General features: G+C 38.1%; 1 protein-coding gene across 7 annotated transcripts in view; it reads right to left on the bottom strand.

The window, feature by feature from the left end:
- Positions 1–24,350, bottom strand: part of TEX9 (testis expressed 9) — a 216,545-nt gene that overhangs the window by 147,808 nt on the left and 44,387 nt on the right. The window contains exon 1 of one of the 7 annotated variants that reach the window (XM_049706016.1): positions 13,874–13,967. The exons of the other annotated variants lie outside the window; for them this stretch is intronic. The gene's annotated coding sequence lies outside the window, so the exon portion shown is untranslated. Of the gene's footprint in view, positions 1–13,873; positions 13,968–24,350 lie in introns of those variants that run through there. 7 annotated transcript variants of the gene reach the window in all.

Consider the following 24,350-nt stretch of genomic DNA (forward strand, 5'->3'; position numbering starts at 1 on the left):
GGATAAGACTCCACACTCCCAATGCAGGGGGCCCGAGTTCGATCCCTGGTCAGGGAACTAGATCCCACATGCGTGCTGCAACTAAGAGTTCGTATGCCACCACTAAGGACCCTGCGTGCCACAACTAAGGAGCCTGCCTGCTGCAACTAAGATAAATAAATATTTTTTAAAAAATGAACCATTATGAAAGAAAAACTAAACATAAATGGCACAGCATGTTGAACATTGTTAGGATCTTAAAAAAAAACTAAACAGGGTGGCATGATCAATAGAGCAATTTTGGTGCCATCTAAAAATTTTTTTGTAAATGAGGTGGAATATAAATGAAATAAATCATAGTAGCTATAATTGTTCCTTGCAGATCACACAATCAACATGGCAGAGGCAATTTGGTGGGTCATTAAAATGGCTAAAATGATCAAATTGCCTCTGCTGTGTTCTTGTTATTTGGGGCAGCCAGATTTAACGAGAGACACTCATGCATTCCATATTCATGCCTTCACTCATTCAAAAAATATGCACCTACTACGTGCAAAGTGTTTTCCTAGAGCCTGCGTTGGATATAAAGAACTATAATACAGTAATTTGCCTTAAGGCATGTACTGTCTAGTTGAAGAAGGTGAACAAAGCATGCTGTCTTTCAATTTAGAAATTTTGTGGCAAACTAAGCTAGCTAGGTAGAGTGTTAGGTACTTGTCATTAGGAGAAACATTTGCTGTTACTGTCAAATTCCATATATATTTTCAAATTCAAGGTGTCTATTTTCAAGTTTGTTGTTGGGTAGTAAAAGATACATATGGTGAAAAATTATTCAAAAGAGTATTTGTTTTTAAATATTGTGTGTATGTGCATTTCTTACACACCAGGACACAAGAAATGCCCTAATCTTCAAAGACACTAGTTTTTACTTCATTAGCTTATTATTTCACTTCCTTTTCCAATTTACCTCTACGTCCATGGCATGCAGTATATCGAATTTGGTAGAGAGATTCTAAGCCAACATAATACTTGGCCAGATATCATTCCCTGTTCTCTTTACAGAATTTCTGCAGTATTTTCTCTAAATGTTTTTTTTTCCTATGACATAATCTCTCTTCCTTTTTTGTTGTTGTTTCCCAATAGGAATCTAAATTTGTAACCTAATAGGGATCTAAAAATCCTTACTTCAGCAGCTTCTAATCTGCTACTGAATTCTTCCCAGACCCATGATTTAACATCTGGGTTCAATATTCTAATCTTCCAATGAGGACTAGAGCTCAGCTTTACTTGCTTCTTTCAACCTGGGAAAGCAACTCAAAAAAAAAAAAAAAATTTGAACTCATCAGCTTCCTGATTTGAGATCTTTGTAATACAGCTTCATTATTTTGACATGAATTCCCCAGACATCAGACTCACCCATATTCAAATTTAAGGGCAAAAACATCCCAAAGACAAACATAAATTCCTTTTGGATTGCTCAACCTCTACTTCTCCTGATGCAGATAATTGAGTTGACAGTATATTTTACACAATGAAAAGTGTAAAAGGACCTTTGGCTAGCAATTAGCTTTTTATATAACTTTGAGATATTGTAGACCAAAGAGATAGCATACAGACTTGTTAATAATTCTTTTTAATGTTACATTTAAAATAACTTTAAAATTGGGTCATAATGAGTGATTCTTGAAAAATCCCCAGTTATTTCAATTGCCTAGCTTTAAATAATGCTGAAACACAATGGCTTCATCTTGAAAATTTGACAACCAAATTGATACTAATTAAAGCCGTGTGTGCAATTTTCCTAGGGCTTTAAAACAAAATGGAATTTGAAACTCAGTGACAAACTAGAATGACTGTCACAAAATTAGATAATTAGAAGATTTTAAAAGAACTCATGTAATACAGTAGACAGCAGGTAGCTCTACAAAGTACTATACGGAATGTAATTTATGTGAATTTTTAAAAGGTATAATACCGGAGTGCATTTAGCAGTACTGAACACTTGTATGAGCTTGACCCTGAGGTATACTGGGGCTGAATCCCGGATGAGACAGGAGGAGGAACAGATCCACGTATAAGTTGGGTCATGGGGCTGCAAGCTAGTGTTCAAATGGCAAATTCTTCACTGATTCAGACTGGCAATGAAAGTTGGTCCATTCCAGTGGGCAAGGGTATAGAGATTAGAAAATAATGAAGTCAGAAGAGGTAGTGCTTTGGGGTTTCAGCAGCTGAAGTCTAACAAAGCCTTAGTTTACGGAGCACAGGATTCAGCACCTCAAGAGTGGGCTGTTAGGGTCCCATTCGCGTGGATTTGGTTCAGTCCTCCTGTTCCAAAGGGGAACTTGAGTTCTGAACAGTTAACTGAGACAGAAATCCAGTCAAATGGCCTGGAAGAGCATAGAAGTATGAGCAGAGCCTGGGCTTCGGGCCATATGAGAAGCCAGGGCTCTTCCCAGGCACACAAAACCCAGGCTTAAAGCAGTAAGATGAATCCCATATTCCAACGACTCTGGTTTGAATCTGATTTTAAACACTGCCTGTTAGGAACAAAGATAAAAGCAATGGCTGCAAGAGAGTCAGGAACCTGGTTTAGCTGAATGTCGGGCTGAGGGTATTGGTGCCTTCAAAAGAGCAGGGCTAGTGAAGGCAGAGCCTATAAAACTCAGTCCTCAAGAAGTGATTCGTGACGTAGAAAGGATGGAAACCCAAAAGGAATGGTTTGTACTTGTATACATTCAAAAAAGGATGCTGATTAACTTGTACATCCAGTTAGAACACCAGAGTGGTGTCTCCTTAAGAATACTTGGTGAGAAGTTTTTTAAACCCGGAATGTTGTAAGAGCTAATAGTAATGGCTACATTTACTGAGCACCTCAATTGGGCCAAGCACTTTTTGTAAATTATCTATAATGCTCTCAACAACTGACAAGGTACTTAGACTTACTAGTATTTTACAGATACGAAACTAAGACTCAGAGAGGTACAGTAAAGGGTCCCCAGCCACTCAGCTAATAAGGTGCTGCACTGGGTCTGGTTTCAGTAAAGCAGTTGAGAAAAAATAGGCTTATCTTACGGAATAAAATATGTACAGTTTATTACCAGTTAAGCAAAAAAAAAAAAATTTCATTTACGTGTATAGTTCAGCTTACTTTAATATATGTATAGCAAAATGAAAATAAAACACAGGCTTTGTTACTGTGATGATCTAATGCTAACTGGTCCTTTCTCATTTGGATATTAGTGAAATCTTTAGATAATGTCTACGCTTCTCAATCTGTGTCTTGGTTTCTTAGTGTCCGCCTTTTTACTCTCCCAATTGGTCTACCAAATGGGATGTATTGGTAGATGTATTACCCCAGTTACTAAACTAATCCTAAGTGAAACAGAACTTGTGTTTAAAATCTGCTAGTATTCAAATTCCAACTTAAATTTCCTTCATATCTTTGGGTCACAGTCATGTAGCCTCCTCCTAGCTCCCAATATCAACTAACACCTGACGACAGGGAAAACTAAGGTATGAGGTGATATTATTATCTAGGATAATAAAACTTCAGAAGAAAATTACCACAGATCTTTAAAAATCATAAAGACAATGCTATGGATGCCCTACTACAACTATTCACAAAGAAGTTTCAATGTAAAGAAACATTTTAACATTAGAAACTCAATTTCAGAGATAAAAATATATAGTACAGGAGTTGTATCTGTGCATCAGATAAAGAAGGATTCAATACAGATTTCCAAGCAAAATAATATCAGATGTGTCAACAAAAGCATACATTGGGCATCTGAAGGGAGGAGGAGGGTGAAGGTTAGGGGTGAGAGGGGAATATCTGTCCCTGACGCAAGAAAGAGAAGAAAGGAAAAGAAGCAGCATCAACAATAGTCTGAATGGAAAAGCAGACTTTGGTCACGGCAGGGCAGATGCCAGGTCCCAGAAAATGCTGCTGAAACTAAACATCTCTTTGTCAGTCCATCCGACCAGCTCCCCTGCCTCCCAACTCCAATCACATGTACTGATGGGCGGCACTCACTTGGTCCCAGTGATGGTTCCAGAGCTGGAGATGAGATGCCAAGCCAAGTGTGAGAGTTTAGCCAACTGAACACTTAGGAGGAACAGTGTCCACACAAGACTGCCATCACTTAGGACACCAGTTGCAAATGTGGGGCATTCCCCAAACCACACTCAGCTTTGATAATTCGCTAGAAGGACTCAGTATGCACTGAAAGCTGCTACACCCACAGTTATGGGATCTTATAGGGATTAAAATCAGTCAAGGGAAGAGATGCATGCATAGGGCAGAGTCCAGGATGGGTCCAAATACAGAGCTCCTGGTTGTCCTCTTCATATGGAGCCATGGACAGTGTTAACTCCTTATGGCCATGTTATGTGACAATACGCATGGCCAGCCAAGGAAGCAAACCCCAGTCGTCGGTGTTTAGAGTTTTTACTGGGGCTCCATCACACACTATCTACATGGCTGACCTTCACTCTCCAGCCCTTCTGGGAGGTTGGGCTGATATCTTTAGTCTCCAGTCCCTTCTGGAGACAAAACTGATACCTCACGGCCCAAAGCCCCCATCATAAATCACATTTTTAGACGGATAACTAGTGGGCCAAAACCCTCAGGCAACGATACTCCAATCAGGCAGGACATTCCAACGGCCTAGAGATCACCTCCCTGTAGTTGAGGGAAAGGCCAGACCACTCTCGGCATAAGGTTAATTTTCTACTGCATACCAGGCCAACCAGAATTCTTCCCCAGGAATTTTCTTTTTGGAGATGGAGAAGAGGGGACTTCGTTAGTCGGGATCCCTAGAAGCATAGCAAGGACTCTTGTGTAAGTGATTTACTGAAGGAGTGTTCTCAGCAGAAAGTATCAGGATGTAAGGGAAGCACGATAGTACAGGGGAAGATGCTAAGCAAAGAAATGGTTTCAGCTGAAGTCTAGCCATAGACCAGGGGCATGACATCGATTGCACCTCAGACCTGACCCACCTTGAGAAGAGGCTTTGTATCTCCAAAGCAGTCAGCCATTGGCTTTGGGCCACCACGGGGGAGGGGAGGCATTATTTCCCAGGCATTACTGGGTGAAGCAGCAACTAGTGTCCCAAGGCAATTCTCCAGAGTTGCGTGCAGCTGTGAGCCAGTATCAATAGGCACACAGGCAGCAGCTCAAGGACAGATGCGCTGACCTGGAAAAGCAGGTATGGGTGGGCCACCAATAGCCATGACTGTAGTCCACACCTTGTACTGCTCACATCAGTGTGCTGTCACAGTGAGTTCACTCCACCCAGTCACGGCTTCTCCAGCATTCTGGAGCATTCACTTCCCCAAAAAGGAAGGTCAGCGGGACAGACTTTAGTCCTCTGCTGCTACATTTGATCACAAGGCCAGATACTCATCATCTCGCTCCTCTGCCGCTCATTCTAGATTCTCCTCTCCACTGGCAAGGGTTTCCACTGGATTAGGTTTGCCTGGTGTAGTATCTCAGACCCTCATTGTGAGCAGGGCTAAGGCCCTTCTCAGGCTATGATTGCTATTTTCATCTATTTACAGTTAAAATCAGGCAGGAGAATAATAGATGTCACAGCAGATCACCTGAATAGCAAAGCCATTTCCCCCTGCTCCTTTAGATATCAACAGTTCTACCTCTTTATAATGATGAAGGTTATTACCCTTGCCAGTGTGGTAGTTACTTTCTTTGCCTACCAACTGCTGTAGAGGGACAAGGATTGCAAAGTGACCAGGAAGTAGTTATAGCTTTAGGTTTAGAGGTACTCTATGTTCCTTGGTGGAAGGACCCACCCCCTTGAAAATTCAGAACTCTCAACCCTCAGATTCTAAACCTGAAAGGATAGGAAGACAAATTCTCCAAGTGGGTCATTGGGAGTGATGCTGAGTAGGGATACTACTATTTCTACCCCTTAGAACCTTAAGCTATGCATTCTAACTACCTGAGACATAGCTCCATATAATAATCATCACTTTAGTATGTACACAACATTCTAAAGAACAGCGCTCCTTTCTCACTCAGGAGTCATCTCCCAGCTAGCACCTCGGTAAAAGCTTCAAAAAGCCATTCCACCACATTATCAGGCTGACAGCTCCCGGGTCATGCTATATGTGGTAGGACCAGTGGATTCTATATTCAAACGCAAGTTGTCTCTTCTCCTTTGCCATAAGATGGGTCCTTTGTTCTAAGGAGATATTATATGGGATCTTATGTCAGTTAATCAAAATCTATGAGCCGTCAAAGAATACAGTTAGATTAGGTTCTGTAAACGAGAAAGACACACCCATACCCAGAACGATCATAGTTAGAATGAATTTTTGATCTTTCAAAGGTGGACATTATCTCATGTAATCAACTTGCCACCAAATGACTGCAAGGGAGACCAAAGGGTCTCCTTACGGCTCCTCTCATCCCAAGCAAAAACAAGCATCGTTGACTCTTCAGCAACATACCACAGTCCATGGTCATGACCAAGTCCAATAGTATCCTTCTTCTCCTGTTCAGACTTGCAACCGCTCTGACCCAGAAGACCTTTTGCATATGTATTTAGAAAAGTGTCTCAGTCTACATTACAATTTGTATAAATAAAGAATTCTAAATTTATCTAAAGCTCCTAGGTGCATTAAAACCATTTCCTTACTTATAAACGGCTTCTATTCTCTTTCCACTTTGTTAGTTCTACTTTTGAATGCTCTTTGCTAGACAAAATGGAAGGAAAATAGGAGTTACCAAGTCCTGTCTTCCTTAGTAAACATTGCTTAACCTGCTAAAATAGCTAAAGTGTGTCTTTTCAATCATTTTAATCCAATCATCTAAACATCTTTTTTTAAAATGGGAGATGGGGCACTTTTCATGTCTTTAGCATATCTTATCTATTGAACTCCAGCCTTCCAGTCTTAAACATTCACAGCACATTTTGTTGTCTTTGAATTATGTGACACACCCTCTATTTTGTTTTAGATCATTTTAAAGCCTGGGCTTATCACAAAGCTCCCTATATAGCTGATTTTATTTCTTTGTATGCTGGTTATCTCACTTTCCCAATGATATAATTAATGATTGCATAGTGATAATTTTATAAAAATCTCATATATTTTGAACCATATTCTTTTATAGATATTCTAACCCTAGTATCCACAACATATGGATAATCTTGGCATGTGGCCAAAAACTCATGGATGCTGAAATCACTAGGGAGGTCAGAGTCTGTACTTAAAGTAAAATAAATTTTTGCCTTTGACAATCCCATTTTCAGTTCCAAAGCCAGAGGAACCATAGAGGACATGGTCTCTCTCTTCAGAGATTCCAATCTCACATTATCCTCGGGTCTTTGTTAGTCAGATTTAAGTCCATAGTGGTATTTTCCATTATTGTATGAGAATGTTGCCTCAGGTCTGGCATGCATCTTCACAAATCTCTTTCTTTTCATTAGATTCCACAAAAGTCCAAACTTAAGTTACTTTAAACACTGTCATGAATTCGATTTGGTGGTTTTCTTTATATTTTTCACATAAAATCATCCACCTACCCCTGAAATCTTGTCCTCTTTAAAACTATAATATTTTCTGAAGAATAAATTCTGTGTTCCAGGCTATAAAATTCCAACATGATCAAAATGCTCTGGAAATTCAGAGGTGGGGCAAACTGGAAAGGGTAATGGCTTTCTAAATCAAGAATGGGTTATAACCCATCTTTGCTTGAGATGGAATGAGGACATAGTTCAAGAAAACAGGAAGAACTGGAAACACTCAAGATGTGTTTAGAAGACAAATGAACTAGTTTATCTGGAAGGTTTCCAGAATCAGATGTGAGAGTTAAATCTGGAATGAAAAAGTGGAGAATTTACATGCCAAACTAAGAATTAGGATAATATCCTGGAGTGAGAAGGAAGTCTTCAATGGTGTTTAGGAAGTGAATTGATGGCATTAAAACTTTATTTTGGGAAGATGTGTGATGCATTAAGCAGAACTATCAGAAGGAGAATTAATGATAGTAAAGAAATTTTGAAGTTATTCAAGCATGAGGGAATAAGGCCTCATACTGATGGTAACAAAAATGGAAATAATGAATAGATGGAAGGCCTATTTCAAAACACAGGGCTTGTTTGGCTGTTCCTAAAAAGGTTAACCATAGCATTACCATATGACCCAGCAACTCCACACCTAGGTATATATTCAAAAAAACTGAAAACAGGTGTTCAAACAAAAACTTGTACACATATGTTCATAGTAGCATTATTCATAGTAATCAAAGAGTGGAATCAACTCAAATGTTCAAATAATGAATGGATAAACAAAATGTGGTCTACCTATACAATGGAATACTACTTGGCAAATAAAAGGGATGAAGTATTCATACATGCTATAACATGGATAAACCGTGAAGATATTATGCTAAGTAAAATAAGCCATATACAAAAGGACCAGTATTGTATGATCTCATTTATTTGAAATATTTGGAATAGGCAAATCTGTAGAGACAGAAAGCAAATTAGTGGTTACCAGGGACTGGGGTAAGGGGATGATGGGGAGTGACTATGTAATGAATACAGGGTTTCTTTTCAGGATGATGAAAATGTTCTGGAACTAGATAGTGATAACGGTTGCACACCACTGCGATTCTTAATTCCACTAAATTGTACATTTTTAAATGGCTAAAATGGTCAATTTTACGTTATGTGTATTTTACCACCAAAAAATTCCCAGAAAACAAAAAACACAGGGCTTGCTAAATGATTGGAAAGGTTAAGGAAAAGGGATGAGCCATGATATTATCATTTGAAGTATGGTTGACTGGGATACAGATGACATCATTATCTGAAAGAAGGAAATTAATTAGGGGACTTATTTAGGGGAAAACTATGTGGCAGGTCCCTCCCTAAATGGCAAGAGGGGAGGTCATGGGGGTCAACATTAGGTTTTCTTTAGCTGGCTTGTTTACCGTGAGTGGTTAAGCCTTTTACCCAATAATACACAATGAAGGTGGAGCTGATGCCTGCTGATTTATGAAGCAGGAGACTTCCACTTAAATGCTTCAGATACTGCCTCACCGACTGTGAAGGACAGGACATACCACCGAGATTCCCCTTCATGGAAAGTGTTTGTAACTCCAGCTGCTGGAAGTGCTGTCAGCAGGCAGCCTTTAGCTGTCAGCGCTTATGGGGTCTGCCTCAGGCACAGATAGTGCCTAGCCCAAGGTCATGCTCCTTCCAGAGCAGCTCATAGCCATGACTTATTAACAGGGGAGTATAAAGGCCCTGCCAAATGGGCCCAATACAGGAAAACTCTGATGGGCTATTTTAGCTCCAGAGCTCCTCCCACCCTTCCACAGCTATTGATCACAATGGCACTCCCTAATAACAACCTGTACCCTAAACTCCAATTCAGTATGCTTCCCAGAAAGTCCAACCTGCAATAATTAGTGCCAGGGTGGTCTAAAACACAGATAAGATAGGGATTTAGAGTTAGTTCATTCACTACCTGCTCGGTAAAGAGGATGCCATCACTGACAGCAAATGAAGCATGGACAGCCTCTGGAGGCAGGGAGCTCTGCAATGGTCCAAATTTCCACTCGTGGTGAACTGGGAAGGCATACCAGTGGAAAGAAATAACCTAGCTGGTCTGATGTATTAGACATTTGAGAAATATGGATACATTAGTAACTACAAGGACAATGGAATTCCACAGCTAATGCTAAAGTGGATTGATGCTCTAGAAAAAGACAACAAAAGGCTGAGAGCAATTAACACACAATTGAGAGTCAAATGGAAAACCAGGCGGCCCCTTAGCAGCATACAAAGTGGTTCTCCTTTCCTGAAGTAGGAGGGCATAGAAAACTTAGGACCAGGCCCAGAACTTAATTGTTAGAGTAGGTACTTTCCAAAACAGTTCAACTTTCAAACAAGACAGATCAAGACACTATTTGAGAAAGAATTGGGCCTTAACACTTAGAGTGGGGAAGTCTGGGTTGATACCCTTGAAAATATCAAATTCTCAGGTTTCCTGAAAGCTATCAGGCTACAGAAAGGGCCCAACCCTCCCTATTCAGAGCTACCATGCATCTCTTGCTTTAAGAAAATGCAGATTTCTCTCTCCTGCCAGACAATATGTGCTCCTCTAAGAATCTGTAAGGTAGGCAGTTGGGGGAATGATTCTGATGGGGGGTCAAAGCAAAACCCAGCTGGGGACATGTTGGGCCTAATAAGGACAGAAAGGAAATGCGGGAGCCAGCTAGCACGGGCTGGAAAGAGCTTGGGAAGTATGCCTGGGACTGTATTCTGGAGTGCTTGATCAAGAGGATTAGAACAAAAGATTGTAAAAGGGGTTATTTATTAAATCCTGAGATATAGGATTTAACAACTATAGCAAAGATCCCAAGAGGGAGTGTGAACTCACTGATTGGATAGCACATAGAAGCATGCAAAAAATGATGGTGCATAATAAAGGAAGTCAAAATGCCAGAATCCCTGTGGCAGATGGAAAAGGGGATTGAAAGGCACAAGGAAATAAGCATCCTAGAGTAGATATACCATATCATACAAAGAACAAACCAAAAAAAACCCCCTAGTTATGTTCAATGGGAAGACCTGAAGGATACACAATTTACCAAGACCATACGGATGTGCTGGTGAGAGGAAGACAAACATCCCCTGAAAACTTCAGTGTTGGTTCTCTTTTGTATGCCTGCACTCTTGATAGGAGAGACGATTAGCTAACCAGGTTTACTCATGGCAATAGGGATGATAAGGTCCCAAAAAGATAGAGGACAGGTGGTAGTACTTAATGATCAGAAGCCAGGTTGATGCAATTATTGTAATGAATGGCAAGTTCAGGCTGGGAACTGAGAGGAACTGACCCATGGAGAATTATGGAGATGGTTAGTATAATACAGTATCCCCAGCAACAAAACAGATGGACAAAACCAAATGCACTATTCAACTTGTACCATCAGAAGAGAGCAAGGATAACTAATTAGGAGGCTGAGGACAGTTGTCCCAACAAAACTTCATGATCGGGACTTCTCTGGTCCAGTGGTAGAGAATCCACCTTACAACACAGGGGACGCAGGTTCGATCTCTGGTCAGGGAACTGAGATCCCACATGCCGTGGGGCAACTAAGCCCGTGTGCCACAACTACTGAGCTCGGGCACCTCAATGAGAGAGCCCTCGTACCACAAAACTACAGAGCGCATGCACTCTGGAGCCTGCACGCCACAACTACAGAGACCATGTGCCCTGGAGCCTGCGAGCCACAGCTAGAGAGAGAACCCGCAAGCCACAACTAGAGAGAAGCCCGTGTGACACAACGAAAGATCCTGCGCACCACAACGAATGATCCCACGTGAGGTAACTAAGACCTGACGCGGCCAAAAATAAATTTAAAAAAACAAACAACTTCATGATCTTTTACCCTGTTTTCAAAATTAAACCAGTTTTTTGGACCAGAGGATGCCAGCTCCTCAGAAGGAATAGCCCTACAACAGCAGGGCAAATGTACAAGGTAAAAATCTTTTCCCACTGGGACCTATGGACATTTACTCAGATACACATGTACTGGGAAAAGGGAACTGTCCAAATGTTTCAGAGACTGCTGAATATTGCTTTTAGACTTGGTAGTCATGTCTAAAAACAGCAGAGGTGCCAGCTGAGGATGACAAACATCTGGACTGAGACAAGCTGCAATTACAGGGCTGTAGTTCACCTCACTAACATTCCTCTTCCAAGTTTTCTCCAGTAGGAGAGGCCCATCAGAATCCTAGAGGAGCTTCCTTCCGGTCCTATTTTAAGAAGTAGATTTGAGCTGTGCAGAGGGTATATAGCGATAGACACAAAACTGTGATGCCCAGACCCCTGTTTAGAGAAGGACTTTGCTGCCCAGTCACTAGCTTTTTTGGACCCAGCTCTTAGCTCTTTCCAGGATTGCCTCAGCTGCAGAAACATCCCTCACCCAAGGTCACAACCCTTCTCAATGGCACACATCCAATGACTGATTGACACTAAGAATAAAGGCCCCATCATTTCCACCCCAAATAAAGCAACTCTGACGATTAGCTCCAGAGCTCTCCCTGGCATTGGCAAAAATGTCATCAAGCCTGCATTACAGTTTGGCTTTTCTCTTTGCACCTACCCGCTTCTTTTTTTCCCGCTACAGGTATTAATCCTGAGGGTATTCTGTAATAAACACCTTGCACTCTAAACTCTAACTCACAGTCTGCGTCCTGGAGGACCCAACCTACAGTAGCTACCTTCTCCAAATCAAATGGAAGAGTACAGATAGATATTTTACTGAGACAAGTGTTGAGTGATTGGTGGTAGTAGAAAATGGGGTATTGGGTCCCTGGGTTTTAAAATTTGCTCCCTTCTCCATATAAAGCTTCACTCTCTAGACCTTCAGGTGGTAGTTAGAAGATCTACCCCACTGAGTTTGAAAATGTCCCTATCTTTAACCTGCTCTATTTCCATCTGCACATTCTGCAGTGTTTGCTTCTCCATTTCCTTGGAATCTGCCACCTGTCCCTACACAACTCATCAACTCCTAAACCCTTCTTGGGACCTGTTGCATATCTACTGCATGTACAAAATCTATTTTGCATCACCCTCATGGGACTTAGGGGTGTAAAGGCAACCAAAGGAAACAGAAAGCTCATGCTGTCCGCTGTGCCATGAGTAAAAAGTCCTTTGTCTCTGACCCAAGAGTCTTGTGTCTTCTGCCAGCATCCCTGAAAGTTACAGGCTGACGTTTAGCATGCAAGTAAGGCTCGGTTTCAGATCCTTCACTGCTCTTCACACTTTTGTCCCATGAAAAGTTGGGAAAAGAATGGGAGCAGGAAGTTTCCACTCTACTTGTGGCTGGGATTCTTCTCAATAATCATAATCAAACAACGATCAACCTTGAAGTTTAATTTTTTTTAACACATCTCTCTACACAAAAGACTTCTATTTCTCTTACTGGCATAACTTTGATTTTATTTATTACAAACGTAGGCCTTATGTTAAAAGAACATAACATCCTCCTTGACCTGGGCTAAACTACAAAACATTCTGACATTAAGTAACAAGGGACACTCTGCTCATGTTGCTTTTCCCTGTTTCTCCCCTGATTAGAGGAAAAAGAGTACAGAGGTAATTGTCCCAGCTGGCTCTCTCTGTCTCAGTGGGAATGTAAGTGGTATGGTAATAAATAGGCCACATTTGAGGTCATAGTGGAATACCCAACTAGAAATTTCCAGTAAGCACTTGGATGGAACTTGAGGAAAATGTCAGATTTAGAGATAAAGACGTAGTAATTTGAAAGTTAGTCACAAGCTTGTATAAGATATGCAACTTATTTTATTTTTTACATTTCAACTTACTTTCTGATTATGACTTACTTTCTGACTCCATTCCACTGGGATGACAGGAAAGTTGATCTCAGCCACTCTTAAGGATGCCCTTCTCCCTGGGTTGTACCATAATTTCAAGGTCTTATACAGTGCCAGGGCATGGAGGGGAACTTACACAGTTCCCACTGGGAGTCCATTGTCCTGTTTCCATGGACCCTCCAATTCTAGAAGATCTCTGCTGCTTTTGTGCCAATTTAGTGCCTGGGAATCTTTTTCAGACTGCTTATGTTCCATCTGTCTAGATGCTCCAAGAGCCATTTCTCTCTAGCTGCTTTCTTTCTCTGTGCTGTCTCCCTGGTGGTATAGCTGAAAGCAGTACCCCAATGTCTAAGCTCAGTACCTCACAGATCTTTTCATTCCTGCCTCTGAGAGAATATCTGTACAGTCTGAGATAGATATTTGTTTTTTCATGTCTCTTCTGAGACATGCCATTTATGCCTAGGAATTTTATCCCCACTTCCTTTTAACTTCCCCTTTAAGTTTTTTTAAGGGCTCACACTTTTGGGATGCAAAATTCAAGAAGACTTGGTTGATTTCTGCTTTCCCTTCTGCTGCATGCCTTCTTCTAGGCAATGATCACAGGGCTACGTGCTTGAATGAGAAGTAAGGAGAAGGGAAATACAGAGATTAAAAACCCCATAGATTCATATCTCACAGCTACACAGTTTTGATCATGAGCTAAAGGTGAAGCCATTAAAATTAATTAAATATTTTTTAACCTATTACATCAAAATCCTTTGGTCTATCTTGCACTTTAAATCACACTTCTGCCATTAAACTAGTCAAAGTGTTTCAAACTCCGGTGATTTCATTTTCTTCTGAACTCAAGAGAAGTAATTATCACTAGATTCATTCTTTTGGTAATGACCATGTACTATCTTGTAACTTATCTTGCTCTTTGGATATCCTGAGGTTTTGCCCATAATTGTTTTAAATTGCAAAACTATTATGTTTTCATTATAAAGAATTCGTTTGGGGATTTAATTTTGTGTGATGGCAGGTAAGTATTTGAACTAATGCTTTTACTGAAAACACCAAAAAATGCTGAATATAATATATATGTTTTAATTAAGAGCACTAAAAATCTGACAAGATCATAAGGAACTACCAGGCCAAAATCCAAGGGAAAGCCGAAATCCAGAGAGAGAAGTCACAACACCAAAGCTATTCTTGGCCTGAGGGTTTTGTTATTCCTGGAAAACTTGAATTTGGTTTGGAAAACCTGCAGGGTAGGGGGGACAGATGTCAAATCCTAAGTGGGAGGCGAGGAGTCTAGTAGAAGATTTAGTCAAATTAAACTGAGGCCATAAAACGCTATACTCTCAAGATAGAGATGAAACAAGTAAATCTGCTCTAATTCCGACTTCTGGGGAACTGCAAAGAATCTTGCGTTGGTTCTGGAAGAAGAAGAAGAAGAGGAAGGAGGAGAAGGGGGAGGGGGAGTGGAGGGGAGAAGGAAGAAGAGAAAAAAGAAGGGATTAAAACCTTCTCTAAGAATTTGTGACTACACAGTGTATCCTCCCATGGATGTGCAGCCTGGATTAATATCACAGGATGATCAATAAAACCTCAAGCCATGAACTTGTTTTGAGAGATGGTTCTAGACTGGAGCCTGGCAGAAGCAAACACAAATACTCTCTGGAGAAGGTACTGTGGTAAGGCAGAATAATGCCTCCTCCCCCAGAACAAAAGGTGTCCGTGTTCTAATCTGTGGCGCCTGTGAATATGTTACCTTACTTGGTAAAAGGGACAATGCAGATGTCATTAAGTTAAGAATCTTGAGCTAGGAGCTTATCCTGGATTATCCAGGTAGGCCCAATGCAATCATAAGGCTCCTTATAAGAAAGAGGCAGGAGGATCAGAGTCAGGAGTAGGAGATGTGGTGATGGAAGGAGAGTTTGAAGTGATGCAAAAAAAGAGCCAGAAGCCAAAGACTGCAGGCAGCCTCAGAAACTAAAAAAAAGGCAAAGAAACAGATTCTTCCCTAGTCTCCAGGAAGAATGCAGCCCTGCTGACACCTTGATTTTAGACTTCAGAACTGTAAAAGAATAAAATGTGTTATTTTAAGGTATTAAATTTGTGGTTGTTATAGTAGCAATAGGAAATTTTTACAGGTGCCTTAATTATAGGTCCCAAAGAATCCCCATCAATGATTTTCAAGAACAATGAGCCATACACAGTAAAAATACCAAGCATAGAAAAATGCATTTCCAAGCTATAGATGATGTTGCAACAATTAACTTTAAACACATAGTTTGGGAACAAATCTAAGACATAAACTTGTCTATAAAATAAGTTTTCACCGCTAACTGAAATATCAACATAGAAAGTTTCTATCTCCATTTCAGATATAGCCAAAATTAGAGACCAGAATATTAGGTTTCAACTTTTCTACAATTCCAAAGTGATGCACTATACTTCTAAGCAAGACCTGCAAAAAAATTTGTCAAACCTGTCATTGTTTTTGGTGGTGGTAGTGTCTCTAACTTCTAATATATTCTCTGCACCACCATGTGGATGGTGTCTATAATCCAAAAGTATTGTCCTGGTTGTGTCATCCTATTCATAAACATTTTTATTTCTATAGCATTCTATTGAACACTATGTGAAAGGCCTTAGGCAGATGGATGGCAGTGCAGATTAGAGAAGAAGGAGAAAAGTGTTCAATCCAATAAATTTGGAGATTTTGCCAATTATGATGCTTTCTTGGAAATTTCCCAACTATATAAGCATATAGATGACTTTTACAAATTCTAAAATCAGGAAACTGATTTTAGTATTAATTATTGTAATTGTTTGCAAATGCATGTGATGAAGAAAAATTTTTAATGAAATCTATTTATATACAAGCTTGTAACATAAATAAAAATTATTCTAAAAAAAATGCAAAGTACAATTAATGAAAACCAGCAGAAACAGCATAATAAATAGAGGTACAAAGTATTCGGATATAAGAACTATCAGACATAAATCTTAAAACCCTCTATTCCTTCTGTGTTTGAAGAAAGGAAAGTTTGGAATTTTCTCTAGAGAATAGGTATAAAATAGACTGCAAATGACCAATTAGAAATTGCAAGAAAGAAAAAATACATACTAACCACAATAAAAAATGTAATGGATGCGCTTATCAGCCAATTCTAGCTAGTGGAAGAAAAAAATAAATGAATCAAAAAATAAGTTAGAATAAATTATCCAGGGACTCCCCTGGTGGCGCAGTGGTTAAGAATCCACCTGCCAATGCAGGGGACACAGGTTTGAGCCCTGGTCCGGGAAGATCCCACATGCTGCAAAGCAACTTAGCCTGTGTGCCACAACTACTGAGCCTGCGCTCTAGAGCCCATGAGCCACAACTACTGAGCCTGTGTGCCACAACTACAGAAGTAACCCTGCCTAGAGCTCATGCTCCGCAACAAGAGAAGCCACCACAATAAGAAGCACACACACTGCAACGAAGAGTAGCCCCTGCTCACTGCAACTAGAGAAAGCCTGCGCGCAACAAGGAAGACCTGACACAGCCAAAAATAAAAAAATAATTATCCAGAAAGAAGCATATAAGATAAAAACACATAAAAATTTGAACGAAACATTACAAAACATGGGGATAGAGTGACAAGGTCTAATAAACATTTATCAGAATTCCAGGAGAAAGGAAAGAGAGGGTAGACAGAGGCAATATTTTAAAAAATCATGACCATGGCTAAGAATTTTCCAGAACTGATGAATGACAGCAATCTATAGATTCATATAGAATAAGATACATAAAAAGAAATCATAATCTAGGTATATCATAGTGAAAATGTAGAACACCAAAGATAGAGTCTTAAAGGAAGCTAGATGTGAAAGATCACCTTAAAGATCAGCTGTTATACTTATGACTTATTTTTCAATAGTAACAATGGAAGCCAGAAGACAGTAGAATATCTTTAAATGTTGTTAAAGGAAATAATTGCCAACCTAGGATTCCATGTACCAAGAGAAAACAGTTTTGAGACTAAAGGTAAGTTCTAAAGGCTGTACTTCAGGTAAAAGGAAAGTAATCTCAAATAGAAGGTCTGAGATACAATGAGGAATAAAGAACAAAATGGTGGACATAATAGGTAAATCTAAATGAGAAATAATAACATCTTGTGAAATTTAAAAAATTACAACATAGAATTTTAAAATTCAACACCATGTAAGTGGAGATGGGAAAATAAAGTTAATGTGTTCTAAGAAATTTGTATTGTGCTGGAGGAGAGCAAAGGTATTGATTACACTTTGATAAGTTAGGTATAAATTTTTTTTTTTTTTTTTTTTTGCGGTACTTGGGCCGCTCGCTGTTGTGGCCTCTCCCATTGCAGAGCACAGGCTCCGGACGCGCAGGCTCAGCGGCCATGGCTCACGGGCCTAGCCGCTCCACGGCATGTGGGATCTTCCCGGACCGGGGCAAGAACCCGTGTCCCCTGCATCGGCAGGCGGACTCTCAACCACTGTGCCACCAGGGAAGCCCTAGGTATAAATTTTTCAATTTCTAGTGTCACTATTAAGAGAAGAGAAACTTGATGTATAAATTCCAAACTAATATTAAATTTTTTAAGAAGTCAAAAAGAAGGCAAGAAAAGAGAGAGAAAGAAACAGAAAAGTGAGACAAGTAGAAATCACAGATAAAATGACAGATTTAAACCCAAATATGTCAGGAATTGCCTGACATAGACTTAATGCTCTAGAAAAAGAAAGATTCAGGCTGGATAAAATAACACAATTAACTGTATGACATTTACAAGAAACATGTCTAAAACAATAAGATTTAAATTAAAAAATGGAAAAAGATATACCATGCAAATACTAAACTCTTTCCTAAAAACCTAGTGCCGCTGTTGCTATGTTAATATCAAACAAATCAAATGCCGAGACAGAAAACATTACTGGAGACAAAAAAGATCATTTCATAATGAAAAAGGTACAATTGGCCAGGATGATATAAACATTTTTAATTTGTATAATCCTAATAATATAGTCTCAAAATTTCTAAAGCAAAAATTTGCCAAACAACAGGCACACAAAAATAAGTATATAAAAGACTTGAATAAAATAAATTGACCTAAACAAAGGATTAATGTAAAACACACACATTTTTTTCCAAGCGCACATGAAACATTAAGTCTCAACAAATCTAATATGGTTAAAATTATATAGAATTGTTTTAATTAATAGACCTTATTTTTTTGAGTCATTTTAGGTTTACAGAAAAACTGAGTGGAAAGTAGAGACTTCCCATAAACTCCCTCAGCCTACTCCCTCACCACTGAGTTTCTGCTATTACTTTTTTTTTTAAATCAACATGTCCATCACCTCACAGTTGCCATTTTTTTGTGTGTCTGGCGAGAACGTGTAATATTTACCCTCTTAAAAACTTTGAAGAATACAATACAGCATTTTGAACTATAGTCACCATGCTGTATATTAGATCTCCAGAACATATTCATCTTATAACTAAAAGTTTGTACCCTTTGACTAATATCTCCCCATTTCCCCCACCTCTCAGTCCCTGGTAGCCAACAATCTAACTTTCCATTTCTATGAGTTCAACTTTTTTAGACTGCACATATAAGTGAGGTCATACTTATGAGGTCATAAGTGAGGTATTTGTCTTTCTCTGACTTATTTCACTTAGCATAATACCCTCAAGTTTCATCCATGTTGTTGCAAATGGCACAACTTCCTACTGTCTTATTGCTGAATTTTATATATATATACACACACACACACACACACACATATATATGTGTGTGTGTGTGTGTGTGTGTGTGTGTATGCCACATTTTGTTTATCCATTCATCCATCAGTGGATACTTAGGTCGTTTCCATGTCTTGGCTATTGTAAATAATGCTGCAATGAACATGGGAGTGAAGATATTTCTGAAATAGTGATTTCATTTCCTTTGGATATACACCTAGAAGTCAGATTGCTAAAACATGTAGTAGTGTTATTTTTAATTTTTTTATGAAGCTCCATACTGTTTTTCATAGTGGTTGCACCAATTTACATCCCCACCAACAGAGCACAAGAGTTCCCTTTTCTCCACATCCTTGCCACCACTTATTATCTCTTGTCTTTTTGATAATAGCCATTCTAACAGGGGTGAAGTGATATCTCATTACGGTTTTGATTTGCATTTTCCTGATGATTACTAATGCTGAACACCTTTTCATGTACCTACTGGCGGTTTGTATGTCTACTGAGGTCCAATGCCCATTTTAAAAATCAGATTATTTGACTTTTTCTATTTATATGGGTTCCTTATATATTTTGAATATATGGTTTGAAAATATTTCCTCCCATTCTGTAGGTTGCCTTTTCATTTTGTTGATCATTTATTTTGCTGTGTTGAAGCCTTTTAGTTTGCTATAGTTCCACTCATTTTTTATCTTGTTGCCTATGCTTTTAGTGTCATATCCAAAAAAACACACACAAAAAAACCCCAAAATTGCCAAGATCAATATCAAGGAGCTTATGTTTTCTTCCAGAAGTTTTATGGTTTCAGGTCTTACATTTAAGTCTTTAATCCATTTCGAGTTAATTTTTGTGAATGGTGTTAAGACTGGGGTCTACTCTTTCATTCTTTTGAATGTGAATATCCCATTTTCTAACACTATTGAAAAGACCATCTATTCACCACTGAATATTCTTGGCTCTCTTTTCAAACATTTAGTTGACCATATATACATGGATTTATTTCTGGGGTCTTGATTCTGTTCCATTGGTCTATATGTCTATTTTTATGACAGAACTATACTGCTTTGATTACTATAGCTTTGTAATATAGTTTGAAATCATGAAGTGTGATGCCTCCAACTTTGTTCTTCTTTCTCAAGATTGATTTGGTTATTCAGGGTCTTTCATGATTCCATATGAATTTTAGGATTTTTTTTTCTACTTCAGCGAAAACAAATGTCATTGGAATTTTGATAATTGCATTGAATCTGTAGATTGCTGGGGGTAATATGGACATTTTAACAGTATTAATTCTTCCAATCCCATGAACACTAGATATCTTTCCATTTATATATGTCTTCTTCAATTTCTTTCATCAATGTCTTACAGTTTTCAGTGTACAAATTTTTTACTTCTTTGGTTAAATTTATTCCTAAGTATTTTATTGTTTTTGATGCTATTGTAAATGGGATTGTAGCCTTTATTTCTTTTTCAGATAGTTCACTGTGTATAGAAACACAACTGATTTTTGTATGTTGATTTTCTATCCTGCAACTTCACTGAATTTGTTGATTAGATATAACAGTTTTTTGGTAAAGTCTTTAAGGTTTTCTATATATAAGATCACATGGTGTGTGAACAGAGACAATTTTATTTCTTCCTTTTCTGATTTGGATGCCTCTTATTTCTTTTTCTTGCCTAACTGCTGTGACTTGGCCTTCCAGTACCATGTTGATTTTAGAAGAAAAGCTTTCAAATGTTCACTGCTGAGTATGATGTTAACTGTGGGCTTGTCATATATGGCCTTGCTTATAGTGGGGTATGTTCTTTCAATACCCAATTTGTTGAAAGTTCTACCATGAAAGAATGTTGAATTCTGTCAAATGCTTTTTCTGCATCAATTGAGATGATAATATGATTTTTATCCCTCTATTAATGTGGCATATCGCATTTATTGATTTACACATGTTGAAACATCCTTGCATCCCAGGGATAAATCCCACTTGATCATGTTATATGATTCTTTTAATGTGCTGCTAAATTCAGTTTGCTAGTATTTTGTTGAGAATCTATGCATCTAAATTCATCATGGATATTGGCCTGTAATCTTCTTTTCTTGCAGTGTCCTTATTTAGCTTTGGTATCAGGGTAATGCTGGCCCTGTAAAATGAGTTTGCGAGTATTCCCTCAAATTCAATTTTTTTGGAAGAGTTTGAGAAGAATTGGCATTAATTCTTTTTAAGTGTTTGGTAAAACTTACCAATGACACCATCTGGTCCTGGGCATTTCATTTTGGAGAGGCTTTTGATTACAGATTCAGTCTTTTTACTCATTATTGGTCTGTTCAGATTTTCTTTTTCTTCATGATTCAGTCTTTGTATATTTCTAGGAATGTATACATTTCTTCTAGGTTGCCCAATTTGTTGGTGCATAATTTTCATAGTAGTCTCTTATTATCCTGTGTATTTCTGTGGTATCAGATGTAATATCTCCTCTTCCATTTCTGATTTTATTTACTTGAGTACTCTCTCTTTTTTCCTTGGTCAGTCTAGCTAAAGTTTTGTCAATTCTGTTTATCATTCAAAACCAACTCTTAGTTTTGTTGATCTTTTTTTTCCTGTTCTCTATTTCATTTATTTCTACTCTAATCTTTATTATTTCCTTCCTTCTGCTACCTTTGTGCTTAGTTTGGTCTTCTTTTTCTAGTTCCTTGAGGTATAATGTTAGGTTGTTTATATTAGAGCTTTCTTTTTTTCTTAATTTAGGCATTAACAGCTATAAACTTCCTTCTTAGAACTGCTTTTGCTGGATCCCATAAGTTTTGGTATGTTGTGTTTCCATTTTCATTTCTCTCAGATATTATTTGATTTTCCTTTTGATTCCTTAGAAAATGTTCTCTTGTCACAAAAGAAGTAAGCTAGAAGTTAATACTAAAAATCAGGTAGAGCAGAAAGACCAAATGGGAGTGTGGTTTAAGTCCTGTGAGAAGATCAGAACTTGAAAAAAAAATCAAGGCAGTGTCAGTGAGGATGGAGGAAAAAAGGAAACATATATTTAGAAATATATGAGTAGAGAGGTGCATCTGGGGAGAAAATGGGTTTGATTTATCTGCAGGACAACAGTTGTCCAGAAGTCAGTTGGAAATATGTGTCTGGAACTCGGGGGAGATGTCAGGCCTAGAGTTGCCGGAGTCATTAATGTATGAGGTCATGATGTGAATCACCTTGGGAAAGTAAAATATAAGAAGGACGCCAAGGACTTAACTCTGAGGCCCCCAAATTTTTTCCATGTTTTTATCATTCTTTTCTATTTTATATATTTTGATATAAAATGAATATAATAATTAAATACAATTTTATTTTTAATTAAATTATTCTGAATTAAAATCAAATTTGGAAAAAGGATTATTAGAACTATGTGGGGAGTATGAACAATTTTTATTTCATCATACTTTTCCACTTAAAAAGGAAAGCATTATCTTTAGAGAAAATTAGAGTCAAAAAATCACTCATAGTCTCCTCACTCATTTGAGTGAGTCATTATATTCAATTTATTTCTTACCCATCTTTTTTCTACATACTTTTAATTTAACAAAATAATAATCATTCAACAAATATAATAAATGATTCAATAAATATATTCCTTCTTTCTAGTTGATATTGTATAAGAGGCATTTTACATTCTATCCACACATACTTGGTAAAATGGAAATATAATATTCTATATAGAGGATGTCATAACAGCCATTCTGTTATTTCTGGACACCACTTTAAATACTATTTAGATGACATTTTTATGCATAAAGTTTTTTTCATATTTAGGATTATTTCCTTAGGTTAGATTCAAGAAGTGTAATTTCTAGGACAAAAGAAATAAACACTTCTAGGGACTTCCATACATATTGCCAAAATGCTTCCTAAAAAATATTTGTACTAACTCACATTGCCATCAGCAATTGACCTAGGCAGCTCACTGATATTAGGAATTCCACTATCAATCTTAAAAAATCTGTTAAATTTATAGATAAAAAATGGAAGGTCATTTTAATTTGCACGTTTCTGATAACCAGTGAGGTTGGACACTCCCATGTTTATTGAAGATTTGTATTTTCTCCTCTGTGAATTCATTTCCTTTGTGTATCAATTGAAGTCTCAGTATTTTATCAAATTTGTATCAGTGCTATCAAATTAAGTGTGATTTTTCCTCCAGGTTTATGTTTGTCTCAATTTTAGTTGTGGCTTACCTTGGGGATAAAAAGAAATGTTAAATGTTCACATAGTTAAATATTTCCCTAATTTTTTCTATTGCTTTTCAACTATCTACTTCCAAAAGTTTGATAAATATTCACTTCTATTTTTCTTGTTTTAAATTGTTTGTATATTAACTCAAACCATCTGGAATTTATTTTTATGTTTGTTGTGAGGTGAAAATCTACATGATATTTTTTCCAAACTGCTAAACAATGGCTCTAGCATTATTCACTGAATGACTCCTTCTTTTTCCATTGATTAATGATATATCCTTTATCTATATTGCTTTCACATTATATTCAAGTCTATTTCTGGGCTGTCTTGTGCCACTGATTATCTCTTCTTGCCCCAGTATTTAATGGTGTTTATAATTGTGTGTTACAATATTCTTTAATTCTAGTAGGACCAAAACTTAACAGATGGTTTTCAAACATATTTTTGTTGTTTTTCTTCTAGAAATATTTTCAGTGGGGATTATTTGCTGATTGTCTGTGTTTCAAAACAGGGATATAAGAAACTTACAACACAGTCATAGAAAAAGATGCAAATAATATTGAAGATTAGAAAGCAAACAGAAAAGCTTGCTCCCTCCATGTTCCTTTCAAACTCTCAGTGCTGCTCCTTGGGGGCCACTGTTAACATTTTTTTGGTTGTATTTTTCCAGAAATTGTCCATATATTTATTTATAAGAACATATATAATGTCCAGTCCCCCTTCCCAATTTTGACACAACTTGGTTCATACTACACATTCAGTTCTTAAACTTGTTTTTTTCCCTTCACCTGTCATAATTGTGGTACATTCCTTAACCAAAAAGAACTCTAAAATAACTTGTGACGTTCCAAAGTATCCCACTGAAGTTTTGTCTGGAATCGCATCAACTCCTATAAACACTAACAGGCATATTGAACTTCCTTTACTCCCTCAGCGATAAAGGGCCTCCTCTTGCCCCCGGGTCTTGCTTAGAAATTCCCTTAGATAGGAAGAGTACTCTCATCTGCCTCAGTTCCTTTCTGCCCCCCTTCATCT

The sequence above is a fragment of the Orcinus orca genome, chromosome 2 (assembly GCF_937001465.1).
Source record: "Orcinus orca chromosome 2, mOrcOrc1.1, whole genome shotgun sequence".
NCBI lineage: Eukaryota > Metazoa > Chordata > Mammalia > Artiodactyla > Delphinidae > Orcinus > Orcinus orca.